The sequence below is a fragment of the Cherax quadricarinatus genome, chromosome 9 (assembly GCF_038502225.1).
Source record: "Cherax quadricarinatus isolate ZL_2023a chromosome 9, ASM3850222v1, whole genome shotgun sequence".
Lineage (NCBI taxonomy): Eukaryota > Metazoa > Arthropoda > Malacostraca > Decapoda > Parastacidae > Cherax > Cherax quadricarinatus.
In genome coordinates this window covers 6,100,459-6,114,600 of record NC_091300.1, presented here as the reverse complement: position 1 = coordinate 6,114,600, position 14,142 = coordinate 6,100,459, and the positions used below count along the sequence as shown (strand labels likewise).

Below are 14,142 nucleotides of genomic sequence, written 5' to 3'. Positions count from 1 at the left end.
TATTACTTATTAACAGAACTTTAGTGAGTGGTAACATCTTCAGCTCGAGTAACAGCATTTTCTCTCTTATTCAGTGGTTCAAATCACTTTAGCGAGTGCTAATGTCTGCAGTTTGCCAGAGACTGTATCTGCAGACACCCCAGGAACAATATCTAGAAATTTTGTGCTGCTAATAATCTCCGAGTCTGTGTTTACAAGTGATTCTTGTAACTTTGTGGCAGGAGTTGTGTGCTATTGTTCATCAGTGGTAGTGTGTGTGTGTGTGTTCGTCTCTCTGGTTGTCCATTACGAATGAATGTATTCATGAACAACTTCCCACATCTGTGTGTCGATATGCGTTATGGATTTGTATTATCAACAGGTGAATTTAATTTTGTGGCCAAAACTAAAAAGGGAAATATGTTAAAGTATTTACCTGAATTGTATGTAATATTTGCATAAGTATCTTATCTTAATATACTAATTTCTGTTACTTTGCTATTTCCATAACTAATTTCTTGATAGATTGGAATATTTTTTTCATTTAAGTGGATGGGCAGTAAATTCATAAAAAATTAGTTTATACTCGGAGCACGAGAACTTTTTCCAGTTGCTAAGCTTACAATATAATAAACTGATCAGTGGAATTAGTTTAAGCTCACAGTGCTAAAAAAAACTTTTGCCAATATAAAGGGATATCACTACCATGGATTAAGCTTTGTTATGGAGAATAAGAAAGAGTGACAGGAAGTCCAGTGGCAGTAGCGGGGGATGATGTCATGAGTTAATACTAGTGATGTTAGGCCATAACACAGCAGTATCTGCGTGCACAAGTTAGTGTGGGAGTCAGGTCGCAAACCACGAGCGTCCGGCTACACAGGTCAGTGTGGGGAATCCAACTGTATTGACCAGCCATGACCCTGAAGGAAGGTCAGGCTACATTATTTATATATATATATATATATATATATATATATATATATATATATATATATATTATATATATATTTTTTAAAATATATAGGGAAGTACCACCTCTATAGCTGGAATGGGGACCCTCATCCTCAGAGAAGACAATAAACGTACCTCAGGGAAAACTCAAGGTTCTCCCCGGAGCTGTTTGAATATTTTCTTCTCCTACCACCCCCTATATTTATATTCTATGTGGACATTTATTAATAAACAAAATACATTTACAGAAAAAAAACAAACATGAATACAATGGCACAATGTATCAAAGATGATGAATTTCCTCCAGCTCCTCCGAGGCTGGACGTGAACCAAGTATGCAGCAAGCATTTCCCCTCTGGATGGCGACGCTGAGGCGCTGGAACATGAAAGTGGCTGCCCTTGGGTCCCTGGTGGTGTCGATGAGTCTGGAACCCAATTCTTTAAGGAAGCGTGTGGCATTTTTTCCCCATGATCCCAAGGTCTCTGATCCCACTGGGACAAATTGATACTGTTGGGTAATGTCCCTGTACTTGCTGATCTTGTACTCCTCCCTGTGGTCAGCAGCTCCTCCCTGTCGCCCCACACTGTGATGGATATAGGTGTCAGCCAGTGTGGACACACAGGTATAGTCCCATGCTAAGAGCTTGCCATTCTTCCAAGGATAGATGGTGATCCCGTCGGGGCGGTTTGCTGGGTTGTGGGTATTGTTTGCTGCAAGTGATCGTGGCTCCCTCTCGGCAGGGCATCCAGCTGTAGCAAGGGTTCTCTTAATGATGTCGTTGACCTCATTGTGTCTTGCATGCCAGCCCTTGGTTTTGGAACAGTTGAGACCATGTAGACCGTATTGGTCTGCTTGCACTTCGCCGCAAATACACATATATTCTGTGTGAATTGGGGCAGCAAGGCGCAGAGCCACTGCAATACGGAGGGTCTTAGGGTCGAGTCGCGTTCCCATTGCCGATATGGGAACTGTTTGGAGGAAGTCCCCGGAGTGAGGTGCACTCACAGCCTGGAGACGGGCAATCTCCCTATCTGATGTTGCAGCCCTGAGCATGTTGGCAAGCACCTTTTCAGCAATTGGGCTATCCCAGCTTGACTGTTTGTGAGCCAGTGCTGCACTAGGGTTTGGTGCTGGAGCAGCAAGAGTCTCCCATTCGGTGATGGCACTGACATAGCTAGGGTCTTCTATTCCTGCTGAGTCACTGAGGGTGTCAGGAAGAATTTGTCTTATCAACTCGTTTGATGCAATGGAAGAGGATAGGAAAGCTGGTAGAGCAATCTGGGAGGATCTGCGTACTCCTAGCCCTCCAAGCCTGACCGGAAGTGAGGCTTGCAACCACTGTCCATCGTCAAGGGAAAGATTCAATACACTCTCTAGCATGGCCTTCAGGAGAGAGTCATATTCCTTGAGTTTTGGACTGCTGAAGGCTGGGGAGCATCTCAGAAAATAGGTAAGTTTTGGGGTTGACAGGCACCTGGTGAGTAGGTAGAAGGCATCGTGTGTGTCAATGTCTTTCATCCTGCTTTCCATCGTCCGGAGGTCTGAGACTTTTTTTCCTAGGATCAGATCGATGGCATTGGACCCAAGAGGAGCACCGAGGAGAGTGCTATTGGCTGGATCAATGGCTCGTGCTCCTGGTAAAACGGTACTAATATTCTGGATCAACTGTTGATTGGTAGAAACTATTTCACATTTGGTGGGGTTTAAAGAAAGGCCCAGGCTTTCTCCCATGTCTTTAATTTTACTGATGTCCTCCAGGAGAGATTCTGTTGTGCCAGCTAGGGTACCGTCGTCCAGGAACCAGATATTGAGCTCGCTGGAGAGTGCCTCCGTGACTTCCTTGATGACCAAACAAAATAGAAAGGGGGCGAGAGGGTCCCCCTGTTGCACGCCCTCACACGAGTCAATTTCATGGTCCCCAAACAATAGTTTGGAAGTCACACTATAACACGATTCTATGAAGGGATAAAGGGAAGGGAAGTTTCTATAAACTGCTTGGAGAGCAGCATCCCTTCTGACTGAGTTGAAAGCATTGGCAAAGTCCAATTTGACCAACGCTTTTTCATAGGACATGTTTTTGATATATACTCGTGCTGCATGGGCAGCTGCTTCACAGCCCTGTTGAACGCCGAAACCGAGCTGAGTTGGTTTCAGCATTGCAGCAGCCTCTTGACTCACCCTTCTTACTGCAGCCTTGGCGACTAGGCGCCGAAGGGTGTTACCCACTGCAATGGGCCTGATTCCGCCATCCTTTTTCCGGAGGGCACACGATGAGGCACCAAAGAAAAAGGGTCTGATATATATATATATATATATATATATATATATATATATATATATATATATACGTATATATATATATATATATATAATATATATATATATATATATATATATATATATATATATATATATATATATATATATATATATATATATATATATATATATATATATATATATATATATATATATATATATATATATATATATATAAACTGCTGCATCTCGCATCTCGCTCGAAACAACAAATTACGAAACTCTGTAATAAAGAAATAAACTCTCCCAAAATCCATTAAGATCATTAGGAAAATGAAAGATGAGAGAGAGAGAGCGGAAGGCGGTAATTAAGTAGTCAGAAGGAAAGCGGAAACCACCTGCTAATTGTCAAGTATATATACCAAGTGGTGGCTCCTTCAAGGGGACGTACCAAAACCCGTAGAGTGTCAAGTCCCTCCAGCGCTCTACAAATACCCCCAATGACTTCGGTATTTAATTTCTCTATCAATATTTACCAGACACTGTACGTTGAATTGCTGGCCAGTCCCCCTCCTCTTCAGCCCAAAGTCCAATACAAACGAATTTCAATAATGAATTTTGTTTGGTTCCAGTGTCAATGTTTGCAAATCTAGAAACTTCAGCGACTTTTTTATTCCTTTCGGGAGTCAGGCAATCAAGAAAATTAAGCGGCAGTGGTGCCATCTTTAAGTCAACGGCAGCACTATTTGACGAGCCGGATGTGTTAGCCTTCAAGGGTTTAAGTTGTAGTTCATGTGTATAACATTAACTGCGATCTTTTCTCTACTGAATGAATAGTTATAAATATTGGCTTATCGATAAGTGATGTTACACTTATCGAGGGTAACGAGGGCAAATAATATGCTATTTAAAAAAATAGCATTACCATGAGAGGGCGCGGGAGTAAAGGTTGGGTAGCTCGGTTTTAAAAGTGACCATTGTAAATCTTGCTTTTGTCTTGTTTACACATCGAGAGGATGACATTGTATGTAGGGGGGGAAGAGGAGGAGGAGGAGGGGGGAGATACTGGTTGTTCCTGGCGATCACAGTAGGCGCTAGGGGAGGAGAGGGGAGATGGTGGTAGGGAACTATTGATGGTGTTAAGATAGAAAGGTGGATGTAGTTGGGTAGCGACGGAGTGGTGTTGGTGGGAGGAAGCAGTTGGAGAATCAGAGATAATGTTGTTTTGGGTGGGAGGGGGGATGGTAGTGGTGCGACGTAGGTGAAGAAACCATACCACGGGTGGGATTTGAACCCGCGGTCAGAGAGTCTCAAAATCCAGACCGTCGCGTTAGCCACTGGAGTTTTGAGACTCTCTGACCGCGGGTTCAAATCCCGCCCGTGTTATGGTTTGCTTGCAATCGTGTCATTACGATTTCGTGAGTCATGTTTTAGGTGAAGAAAGTTGTGGTAGATGTGAAGACTGATTCCCTCTCATTCACTGATTCCCTTCTCTGGTCTGTGTTATATTCTTGAGGGAATGACCACCACCTCTCAAGGCTAAAGGACTTATTACGTTAAAATTATCACTGTCTTCAATATTATATTTGGCTGTCTTTGAAGAAGGCTGCTGTGTAGGCGAAACGTAACGGCAATGAAGACAGCCAGGTGCTGCGCATATCATGTTCTTCCACCTGACTGTATTGTATACCATCAGTAATACTGATCATCCTTTCTACCTCTAGTGCTGACTACCACCCACCGCCTCCGAGTTTTTTTCCCGAATCAGTTTGAGTACTTTCCTCCTACCACCCCTATCTAGTGTGTGTCTGTGTATATATGTATATATCAATAACAACACTGCAACTAGCTAAGGACTCGAACCCATGTTTTGGCCCGCGTCTTGGTGAACGCAAATCACATGACGCACTAACCCACAGGACCACCAAATCTTACAAGAACCAAGCACCCAGCCACGGTAGGTGTGTTACCCTTCGTCCGAGGACATACGGTGGTGTGGGTGCCTCTGAACTAATTTCATTCTACTCCCTGTTTGGTGTACTAGGCCAACAAGCAGTATTTTATATTATTGTAACCACAAGTGTTACCACTCGGTTGTGGTTACAATAAGATATATATATATATATATATATATATATATATATATATATATATATATATATATATATATATATATATATATATATATGCAATAAGATCACAGTAAACAGGTGATATCAGAATATGGAAAACAACCTCTGTGAAAGGATAGTGAAATTTCAAGCGCTTTCGTGACTTCTCACATTATCAAGGAACTATAAAGACAATACATCAAAGGAAGGCCTATAAAGGGTCGAGACTGCACCCCACCATCACATCCCACAATAAAGCAACACCTGACGCGCGACGACACCCGACTCATAAGGAGGAACACTGCAGCAGGCTCGTTGACCCAACTAGGCAGGTCCTTCACGACATCCCACTAACAAAATATTTGTCCAACCAAGTACTCTATCCAAGAATTAAGATTTATTATTTGTCCAATATACTATTAAATTCTTCCCAAATTTTATTAATTATAAATGAATCTAATTTATATAAACCAAAGGAAATATATTATTTTCAAAACACAGTGCTTGTTTTGCATATATATATATATATATATATATATATATATATATATATATATATATATATATATATATATATATATATATATATATATATATATTTACTCAGTCTCTGAAAAAGAAAATTGTTTACTTTTAAAGTTCTTGGTTATCCTCCTTCCCCTCCGCTCACGTTTGTTATCTAATTCTCTCAGGAACTAGAGAGAGTACTCTCCCATTATCCAAGGGTCTCCGATTCTATTGAAGCGTAAATCTAGCATGCTGCTAGGTATTTGAGGGTCTTCTGAGTCTTCCCGAAACTTGCGCCACCACCTCCTACAGCTTCAGCAAAACAAAGATAGGTGTCGATGCACAGGTGCAGTTCGATGCTATCAGCCTACTATCTCTCCAGGATAGCGTGGTGACTCAATCCCGGTACTTCTAACTGCCATCGGTTCTCGTTGGCTGTGGTTCCCGTTCTGATAAGCTGTGGTGAGGCTTCGCTCGATTATATCGTTGATCTTTCGTTCTTTATTTCTGACTTACGGTAGTTGAGTCCCTGCAGTTCAGCTTGGTCTACCAACAAACTAACTCAGATTCACCTGTTTTTAGCAAGACTGGAGAGGCTAGGAGAAGAGCTCCACCAATATGAAGGGTCTGAGGGTCGAGGCGAGTGCTCGAAGAGGAATTAGGCAAAGCCAAGAGGAAAATCTCCACAGTGGGGATGTTTGTGGTTTTTAGGAGCAATGGTTTGCTTGAATATTTCAAGAGGGAAAAGAAGAGTAATAAGAAGAAAACACACACACACACACACACACACACACACACACACACACACACACACACACACACACACCACACAACACACAACACACACACAAAACACACACACACAACACACACACACACACACACACACACACACACACACACACACACACACACACACACACCTACACACCTACACACCTACACACACACAACAGGCCTAGTGTCTAATCGACATGTGCCTAGGACAAAATGGTAACTAACACACACACACACACACACACACACACACACACACACACACACACACACACATAGGCAAAACTTGCTATTTTAGCTTAAATAGAAACGCTCTTCTTGCCGAATAAGGCAAGTGAAAATTTGTGTATGCAATAATTTCGCAAAAATCATTCTGAACCTATCAATAAAAAATAAATTTCTTTGGTGTTTGTTTATTATTAAATTGTTGTAAACTTATCTAAAATATATTTAGTTGGATTAGGCTAATTTAAATTGCACTTGTTATGATAAGGTTAGGTAAGTTTTCTAAGGTTCTTTTGTTACAAAATTATTAATTTTTACATTAACATAAATGAGAAAAATATACATATCTTTAAACGTATAAGAGAAAATTTTAGAAAGGACTTAATTTTAAATGAGTTCTTGCGTGTTAGATAGGAGTGAATGGAGACGAATGGTATTTGGGACCTGACGATCTGTTGGAGTGTGAGCAGGGTAATATTTAGTGAAGGAATTCAGGGAAACCGGTTATTTTTATGTAGCCGGACTCGAGTCCTGGAAATGGGAAGTACAATGCCTGCACTTTAAAGGAGGGGTTCGGGATATTAGCAGTTTGGAGGGATATGTTGTGTATCTTTATACGTATATACTTCTAAACTGTTGTGTTCTGAGCACCTCTGCAAAAACAGTGATTATGTGTGAGTGTGGTGAAAGTGTTGAATGATGAAAGTATTTTCTTTCTGGGGATTTTCTTTCTTTTTTGGGTCACCCTGCCTCGGTGGGAGACGACCGACTTGTTGAAAAAAAAAAGTATATATACATTATATATATATATATATATATATATATATATATATATATATATATATATATATATATATATATATATATATATATATATTATAAAAATGTGTGTTCATCTCAATCTCCTTCCATATCCAGTCTCTCTCCTTGTTCTCATTCTCCGTTTTCCTCTGGTTTTCCTCTCTCTCCCTCTCCCTCTGGTTGAGCATTCCTCTTTCTCTCCCTGTCATACTCTCCTCAGCATTTTATTTGGGCAGTATAAACGATGTATCCAAAACACAAGACATCAGCGTGGTGTCCCACTCCACCGCGTCCGTCTTCACCAAAACTATAATCCCTCTTCATTATTATTATTCCTCTCCACTTGCTGTCACCCACACTCTCTTCACGCGCCGGGCCAAGAGGCTGATAACCCACATAGCTCCCCTAACAACGACACTCGCGCAGAAACCCGTGGAGAAATCGTCCATAACAATGGACCGTAACAGGCGTCGTCATAGCCCGCTGTATCAACCCCCCTCCACCCTCCTTGTATAAGGATATTCCATTTGTTCCATTTGTACAAAGACCAGCCGACGTGTGGGATTGGGAAATCTTCCCACCCCTCGATAAATCCCCTGCAAACAAATGAGAGTGTGAAAATCCCCTCATTTGTAGTGGGATTAAGTAGCGGGAAGAGGGACGGGGAGGGGTGAAAACCCCCGCTTTAAGAGGTGTTATAGCCAGAGCGGTTAATCTCCAGGGTGTGTATAATCTGCAGGCATATTTACTGCGTTCTGTACATCCTCCTGATGTTTATCGATCTCCCTCAAACCCATCACAACATCTTATTATTATTCTTTACATTATTATTGTAAGTATTTTGGCCGTTTATTTTTAATATTTATTATTATTATTATTTTATTATTATTATTATTATTATTATTATTATTATTATTATTATTATTATTATTATTATTATTATTATTATATTAGCTATTATTATTTTTATTATTATTATTATTATTATTATTATTATTATTATTATATTAGCTATTATTATTTTTATTATTATTATTATTATTATTATTATTATTATTATTATTATTATTATTATTATATTAGCTATTATTATTATTATTATTATTATTATTATTATTATTATTATTATTATTATTGTGGGAAATTTTGTACATTTTCCGAAATTATAGGGTATATTTTCTTTTATAATGTAAATGAGTAGAAAAAGGATGCTGATTTGACCCTTCTAAATTTAGTGTGTTATGGGTGTGAGAGTTGCAAACACGGCCGGGAGGAGGGACAGGTTGGCCATATCGGAATGGAGAAAAGGACCCACATGGTAATTTGTAGTAACTCTTCCGCGTTTCCGGAGGCTTACTGGGGCTCAAGCCTCCCAAATATGAGCAAGACAAATCGGAATTAACGTCCTGCTGAAATGGGAAATGACAGTGACTTGGCAGGACTTCGAAATTAGATGGTGTAAAGGGGATTATAAAGAGTCATGGTGTGTGATAATTAATTTGTTGCAATATATTGTTAATGATATTATACCCCTTCCCCCCTCCTAGTCGGTCAATAATGTATACAGTCCACCTTTTCAGAACTACTGGCTCTTAAATTCAGTGGTTATTTTAGGTCCGGGTATTGTGGGATGGTTGTGGGTGTCGGAAGGAAGATCCTCAAGACACCTAGCATCTCCAAATTTCCCACATACCTCAGAGGCGCAGCAAAACGTAAGTAGTTCTACTCAGTTGCCTTCTAATTAAATTATTTATTTGAATGCACTAATGAGATTCATACAGGTAATTTATATCTCACGATTATTATTACTATTATTATCATTTCTGGAGAGAGAGAGAGAGAGAGGTGTTAGGATCAAAAGACGCCCGGTGCCTGGGAGTGGGTAGAGACGCTGGGGTATACTAGGCTTCCCAGGTGGTTGAGAGGCAGCCTCCAAGGGCAGTAGGTGGCCACCATATAACCCCCCTCACAGCCACTGACACAATCAGTTCTCTACCTATTCATCGATAGACGATAGTTTTTTTAAGCTAGACTTCTTCAGTATTTTAGTATAGATTCATACCGTCACTTGAATTAACATGCTACACACGTTTTTTTTACTGCAAAATTAGCATAGTAAACTAGCCTAAATTACTCAAATTCATGTAGCATAATATCGCTTAATCTTTATTCAAGGTCAGCCTACCTTTATATGGTATTGTTTAATACCATATAAAGGTAGGCTGTGTACGTTGTATATTGTACAAGTACATTATACAACGTACACAGACTTAGCTGACGTCAGTTACATACTATAAACAAAGTATTTTGGGTCAAATTAAGTTAATTTTGTCACCAGGATGCGACCTACACCCAGTTACCTATTTATTCCTAGTTACCTATTTAATGCTAGGTGAACAGGGACAGCAGGTGTCTTAAGGAAACACACCCGATGTTTCTACCCTTACTGGAGATCGAACTATGGACTTCAATATGTGGGCTGAGTGCGTTTCCAAATGAGCTACGAGACACCCTCACCAAATGAAATATATTTGATTACCTGCTACCTACAGGTAGGAAGGTCAATGTCTCCGCGACCCGACCCATGATCAGGCCTCACGGTGGATTAGAACCTGATCAACCAGGCTATTACTGCCGGCCACATGCAGTCAAACGTACGAGCCACAGCCCGGCTGGTCGCATACTTGACTGATTTTAGGTATCTGTCCAGTTCCCTCTTGAGGATAGCTTACATACAATAGAGTATTGGATGCCTCACGAAATCGTAATGACACGAACAAACCATACCACGGGCGGGGATAGAACCCGCGATCAGTTAGTGCTGCATGCAGCACTAACTGGCACAGAATAGTTATTCCTTGAAACATACTTTCCTATATACAATATTGAATAGTACAGAATAGTTACCCCTTGAAATTTACTTGCCTATATACAATATTGACTGGTATAGGACAGTTGTCCCTGGAACAGTCATTTAATATCGACGTGTTGAGAGCGTGTCTAGTAGTATAAGAAATGACACCGAGGAGAACATTGATACATTTACTAGAGATGGAGTGAGAGAGACATCCAGCCAGAGGGGCAAACTTTGGATGCCATATGAATAATAAGCTAGAAATTGCGCTAACAGGCTTCACTCTTCCTGTCAACAAGTCGCATCTTAATGCCGTCAAATCCTTAAACTCCAGGAAACGAAGCGTCCGTGCTTTCTCAACCATATTACCGTTCACGCTTGCCCACGTATAACTTGGCTCGGTTCTGAAATGGCCTGCCAGCACCTTCTTCCATACGGTCGAGCCTTCCAGCCTTCGAACGCAGGATTTCAGGTTCAAAGGACCAGTTCCAGGAAGCATTCTCCTGTGCCGAGGCTTTCATATATTCTAGGCAATTTTCTCCTCGTCAAAATTCAAAATCTAGCGGGCATTTCAGCGGCCTCTCAACGCGACGTCCGTTCCCTTGGCGGCTGTTTTTCCCACCACAAATTTTAATAGTAATTCAATAATCCTGGGGGTGACTTCTCCCTTCATGAATTTTCAAAGAGTTTTAGACGTGTAGCATGTCCCTTGGGGTTGTGAGAGGGGGTGAGAGGGAGGGGTGATAGAGGGAGAGGTGAGAGAGAGGGGGTATGAGGAAGGGGTGAGATGGAAGGAGTAGACAGAGGGAGGGGAAGGGGGGGGAGCGTTTATGCTTAGTGTAGGAGCGGAGAGAAGTTTGGGGAAGGGGAGATTGTGGGAGGGGGAGGTCAAAGGATAATGGAAGATTATGGTCGTAGGGGAAGGGGAGGGTTTTTATGGATGATAAGGAAGGGGGATGAAGAGGTCGTGAAGGTGATGGTGAGAGAAAGGAAAACGGTGTGTGAGGGCAGGAGGGAGAAAAAGGATAGGAGTTGCGAAACTCGGGGAAATAGGATGGGTGAAAAACAACCGAGGGACTAATGGTGAGGAGGATGTGGTGAGACTAGGAGGAAAATAGGGATGAGGATCCCGATGGATAATAGGGACTAGAAGGTATGGATGCATCCCGTCCTCCACACTGTTACCTTGCGTCAATATGGACGCCCGTTCTGCCGGACGTAACCCAGTCTTTCAGGATTTTGTTATTGTTAGGCAATTAAACGGGAATATACGTAAACCTAACCTAACGTACCCGAGAATAACAAACGTTCACTTTGTAATGAATTTTTTTTTTCACACACAGATGCACACGGGGCCAGGAGCTATGAATCGACCCCCTGCAACAACAATCAGGTGAGCACAGCACTTTCTGTGAAGTGTTGCCCAGACTGAAGGACAAGTTAGTGAAGGAGGCTGTCAGCGTTAGGGATGGAGGGGGAGAAGGAAAGACGCGAGATGGGAAGGAGAGGTGTAAGAGGGAAAGGGAGAGAAGTTGAGATGTGTGAGAGAGGGGGAAGGGAGGGGAGAAAAGAAGGCGTAAAAAGGAAGTGGAATGGGAGGCGTGAGAGGGGAGAAGGGAAGGGAAGGGTGTCGTCTCGTGCGTGTGGAGACTTGCGTGAGGCTTTTGTCACCTTGGGGGGGTGACGTGTTATTCCCACACTTTATATCACTCTCTGCTCCCCGCCCCTCCCACACCTCACCTCTCTTCCTAACTCCCCACCCTTCCCACATCTCTCCTCCCTCACCATTCACCCTACCTCTCCCTTCCCTACCTCATCTTCCTTCTTCCCCGCTCCTCCTTCCCCACTCTTTCTACCTCCCCGCCCCTCCTTCCTGTCAGGTCCTGGAGAGGATATTTTCTTCCCTACAAAATGTTTTGGGCAAGTCTTATTATCTGAGTAAATGATATCTAGAAGGGAAGATTTAATCTGCATCGTACAACCTTCCTTTCATTTTAAGCACCATCTACTTATACGGCATGAACAGTATACAACCTGGTTAATACATCCAGGAAAGGAGATAGAGTGTAGTTGTCGGATATTTTCTCCATCTAAAGTTTTTATGCCATAATTTGAGAATATCGTTTCTGCTCTACGTATAAAAATGTTGAGATTCCCTTTGGCATGTGTAGGGGCCAATCTGCAAATTTTGTAAATGGATATGACATAGTTGCTATAACGCAATAACTTCTTCTGATCGGCTTCAAACTCTCAGTATTGGCATACTCAACTCAGTGGAAGTTCTTGGTAGCTTTAGGCTGTGTAGGTTTAGATTTGACCAACTTTTTTAACATAATTACAAATGTTTGGATTATTGATCACCATATAATAACTAGAGAACGAATTATCTTATTTCAACTTGCCTTTCCAGTTTTTTTTTATATATAAGGTTATAATTAAATAACAAAGACACAATACCGTGACTGGAACAATGCACATATATACCGCACGTTCGAAATGACCCCCCTAGCGCTCGAAATGACCCCCTAGCGTTCGAAATGACGCCCCTAGCGTTCGAAGTGACCCCTTAGCTTCATCTGTAATGGATGTAGCCACAGATGTCGAAATGGTCGTAGCCCAGGATGTCGCAATGGTCGTAGCCACGGAAGGCGCAATGGTCGTAGCCACGGATGTCGCAATGGTCGTAGCCACGGATGTCGCAATGGTCGTAGCCACGGATGTCGCAATGGTCGTAGCCCAGGATGTCGCAATGGTCGTAGCTACAAAGGCCACAGGGGACGTCATATACTTGATCAAGCACCACCAAGACAACATCCGAACATCTTTTCCCCTCGTCTCTTCTTTCTCTGCCTTGTCCAGCTAAAGACGAATTATTTTTGGGCCAACAGTGCGGTACAGAGTTACCGAGTAATGATTCTACAATTTTTTTACGAAGGGATATAAACTACATCGCAGTAAGTGCATGTAGGTGTTACTGAGAGTCTTAAAAACTCGCAGTAACAGCCTGCCGACTGGAATCTCCAGTCGCTATTGAGCTGGACTCATCATCCGTGTTATAGAGTTGGGACAGGAGTTATCTATATACTACTGACCTGTGCATGTTATAGATCTTGCTAATTGAAGGTCGCAATAAGCAATGATAATTAAATTAACAATAACAGGACCCTTCAATGTGGGAGGGAGGGAGAGGGGGGGTTGTTGATGCTGGTGAGAGGCTCTTGATCCGAGGAATAATGATAACAAATTGGCCGGTACTTTCGCCCCCCCGCCCTCTGTGTGCTGGGTGGCGAATTGTTGTTCCTGTCTGTGCTGCTACATCAACAAAATTCCTTCCCTCCACAACTTTTTTCACCCTAGGCTCTGCATGTTAAAATGCCCTTTCTACCCTCTTCACCCTTGCATCCCCTCGTCTACCTTCACGCTGGTAGTCATCTCCCCTCCCCACTCGTCCACAGTCACCCCTTTCCTCGTCTACCGTCTCTGGTTGTCGTCTTCCCTCGTCTACCTACACGCTTGTCGTCGGGGCAGTGACAGTCGTGTTTGGCTCCTCTGGGGTTATCTGGGTGAGTACCGCCATGTAGCGCTGAATGGTCCACGTGGGTTTATCTCTTCAAGTGATTTATAAAAAATATTTATTAAAATGTAATTAATAATAATAATAATAATAATAATAATAA

At 41.9% G+C, this 14,142-nt stretch overlaps 1 long non-coding RNA gene across 1 annotated transcript in view; it reads left to right on the top strand.

Annotated features, from left to right (window-relative positions):
- Positions 1–14,142, top strand: part of LOC138852458 (uncharacterized) — a 308,897-nt gene that overhangs the window by 163,485 nt on the left and 131,270 nt on the right. Inside the window, exons 2-3 of the long non-coding RNA XR_011391761.1 lie at positions 9,226–9,323; positions 11,809–11,858. This is a non-coding gene — a long non-coding RNA (uncharacterized lncRNA). The remainder of the gene's footprint in view (positions 1–9,225; positions 9,324–11,808; positions 11,859–14,142) is intronic.